Source organism: Sinocyclocheilus rhinocerous, unplaced genomic scaffold, assembly GCF_001515625.1.
Source record: "Sinocyclocheilus rhinocerous isolate Xijiao unplaced genomic scaffold, SAMN03320098_v1.1 scaffold137, whole genome shotgun sequence".
Taxonomy (NCBI): Eukaryota; Metazoa; Chordata; class Actinopteri; order Cypriniformes; family Cyprinidae; genus Sinocyclocheilus; species Sinocyclocheilus rhinocerous.
This window is the reverse complement of record NW_015633537.1, coordinates 75,298-78,742: the sequence shown is the minus strand read 5'-3', so window position 1 is coordinate 78,742 and position 3,445 is coordinate 75,298. Positions and strand designations below refer to the sequence as shown.

General features: G+C 35.7%; 1 protein-coding gene across 4 annotated transcripts in view; it reads left to right on the top strand.

Annotated features, from left to right (window-relative positions):
- The window catches only part of LOC107744280 (peroxisomal targeting signal 1 receptor-like), a 28,393-nt gene that overhangs the window by 2,574 nt on the left and 22,374 nt on the right, over window positions 1-3,445 (top strand). The window contains exons 1-2 of one of the 4 annotated variants that reach the window (XM_016557828.1): window positions 766-888; window positions 977-1,052. The exons of the other annotated variants lie outside the window; for them this stretch is intronic. The gene's annotated coding sequence lies outside the window, so the exon portion shown is untranslated. Of the gene's footprint in view, window positions 1-765; window positions 889-976; window positions 1,053-3,445 lie in introns of those variants that run through there. 4 annotated transcript variants of the gene reach the window in all.

Here is a 3,445-nt window from a genome sequence, read left to right as displayed (position 1 = left end):
AAACTCATCAGTTTTGTTGAGTGCGCGCGCGTTCGCTGACTGAATTCCGGACTCTTGCGAATTCTCTCATCATAAACAACAAAGCGAAGATGTAGGCTACGTACAATGTAAGTAAGAATTTCATTTAACAGTGTATACAGCTTCAGTGATTATAACGATAGTTTAATTTTTTTTTAGAGTGCTTAAACTTGCCATAGACCAATGTTAGTGATAATGTCACTTTCTATATATAATTTATTCGCTGTTCGAATAACAGTGGAAAGGAAACGTTATATAATTATCAATTTCTAACATTTTTATTATATTGTAATCACGTTAAATACAAATTCAGTCCCATTAAACATTTTTTTTTAGCCTACATGACACCCATGTCTGGTTCTTGCCTAAAAAGACGGGTTTATAATGTTTAATACATTTGGCTGCTTTTAGCCTTACCCTGGAGTTGGTTCACCCTCCGCCTATGGCTGTAAATGAATAAAGTTTAAGTCCTTGAGCTTGACCAGAGCATTTCTGTTTTGGTATACCGTTTATACGTTTTTAGCAATACGCCCCTAAATTACACATGCATATTCATTTAAAAAAGTTACAGATCTCAAAATATACTGCACAACAGGAATGATTTTAAAATAGTTATTTATTCTACAAAATCCTTTTCCTGGATGTTGAAACAATAGTTTATCAACCTGTCACTCAAGGCATGCGCTGTCACTTTAGGAATTATACGTAACTCCAGCGTAAATCTCGCTCCATCCGTCGTGATGCTCAGCAGAGTTCAAAGCGCTGCTTGTCGTTGGTCTTTACGCAAATCGCGTCTGTGAATAGCCGGAACGTAGCGTATAGAATTCGTGTGGCTGGTTCGCTCCTGTTTCAGTGGGCCACACGAGGAAGGTAAATAAAGACAGGACGGTCACCAGCGCAGCTTTTACCCGTCAGGTACCGACAACCAACGGGCTGTTAACCTCAGCTGTCTTTTTAGGGCCTGCTAAACACCATTACTCTCGGGATAAAAGGAGAAAGAGAGGAGAAGAGAGGTGACAACATTGCCTGTGCAGGTGAGATGAGTTTATTTAGCTTGTAAGCTAACTGTCTGCAACATAGTTGACTTAGTTGTCCTGCTAGCTTCATTGTTATAATTCAAACCTGCAGCACAAATACGGCTGTGAATAGCTAACCGGTTGTTGTCTATCACGTTGGGGTGTGCAACTGCCATTTACATTTGAGGAAAGTCACACTCGCATTTAATGTTCCTATGTGGAAGCCAAACTGACAGCAGACAAGAGCCAGATTCGGAGCAGAAGTGTCCAGCATGTCTGACATGTTAGTTTGCAGTGCAAGAATTTGCGAGTGATCAGATGATTCAACCGGTGGCCATTCATTGCACAAACACTCCTGTTTGTATCATTGATTTTTCATCAAGTGTGACAAATACATCTGGGAAGCAGGTTGTTTTGGGTTTATTGCAAAAGGACAGCAAGGTAAACCAGGGCTGCTTGTTCACATGCAATCGTGGTTAATTGTTAATAGCTGTTTTCAGGGAACAATGCAATCTGTGTAATCCTTCTAGTCTGGATAAACTGATGGAACATATGTTTATGCCAGTGGAAAGGTAGCTCAGTCCACAGGGTTTATCTCAAGCCGATGATTCATTGTCTTTCCATCTCTGTTCAGGCTGGAGATGCTTTTGTTTGTGGCAGGTATGGTGGCGTAGGATTCAAGATATTCATCCTAACCACTTCCAGAGATGAAATGGTTTACAATAATCGTTATTGATTTTAATTCATATAAACAGACTATAGCTGGGGACACACTACTCAACTAGCTGAAACATCCTAAGACTGAACTCAACACATTAAAAGACTGTTTCCATTGACTGGAGAAGATTCTAGTTTGACAGACAGAGAGGAGCACAAATCTAATGACTGAGTCAGTCCACAACACACTTAACGACTGGCAAATCATGACTGGACAAATTCTGGCGAACCAAAAAATAAACCAAATAAACAATAATAAGAAATAAATAAATCTCACAATAACTTAACTGTGCAAGATCTTGTACCAAAACAAACATACAACTGGCAGTATTTATATGCTGTGCAATTTGTGCAGGGGGAAAAAAATTAAATAAATAAATACAAAATCCCAGTATCTGATTATATGGTCTACCCGCGCTTCCGCCCACCAATGACTACACTGAGGGCAACACCTGTGCTTTTATTTAATTATTGAAACTTTAAAAGGTTTGTTTTACTTTTTTTATTTGTGCTTAAAGGGGGTGTTTAATGCTATTTCATGCATTTTGACTTTAAATACACTGCTAAAGTGTTGGATTCTCATACTAAACATTACCAAAATCTCAAAAAATTAGTTGGACTTATGATGGAGTTAGTGTTGAATACCAAAATTTCTGTATTCGGTACCAATACCAGTGAAAATCCACGGTTCTTGGTACCAATTTCGGTACCAAAGCAAAACACAAAAACATGCTAATTAAAAAACACATACAAAAATCAATGCCATTCTTTATACTTATTTAAAATTGTGTTTCGTCTGTTTTTCAAGTTTCACCCAAAAGTTTTTGTCATATTTTTGCTGCTGCCGAAAAACAACTGTAAACTGTTGTCTGTTTTAGGGTTTGCTGGTGTGTTTCATGATCTTCCTCAGCCTGCAGCTGTAAAAGGAAAATATAATAAACTTAAGTAAAGCAATGGGCTGAGTCTGACCAAATGCAACATTAGATCATTGACAACAGCTATAATATAACTTTTCAGTAAATAACAAACCTCAGCTTTAATAATAAATTTAGATAAGATTACATATATTAAGTGTATATCAAATAGATGGAAACTAGTATTAAAGACACTTTACAATAAGATCCCATGTGTTAGATAACATGACCTATCAATAAACAATAGTTATAACAATTCTTCTTCTTAAGGTTAATTTCAAAATTTACTAATACATAAAATCAAAAGTTCAATCTGTTAAAATTATTTAATGCACAATGAACAAACATGAATGATCAAGTGTTTGTAGTAAATAACATTCACAAACATTAATGAATGTTTTAAAAATATATTGTTCACTCACTGTAAGATGTTACTAGATCTAACTCACGTTAGAAAACATTAAGTCATTGTACAGTAAAGTCTATACAGGAGATAAAATTTGACTGTACTTTTATTTAATCCAAACTGTGTTCATATTTAATTTTAAAGGGCTTTTAAAACCTGCTAGAGATATTCAGCCAAGAATTACAACTAACAAAAAAAACAACTTTTTCTGGCGGACTGATATGACATAAACACTGTTAACCATACATTTGTACATTCTACAACACGCATTTTGGTTACACAGTTCATTTAAAAGCCTCTGGTGTGTAAAAATAGTAAATACCATCATGTCCTCCTGTTTTTTTACAGTAATAAAAGTTATAAGAGCATTAAAT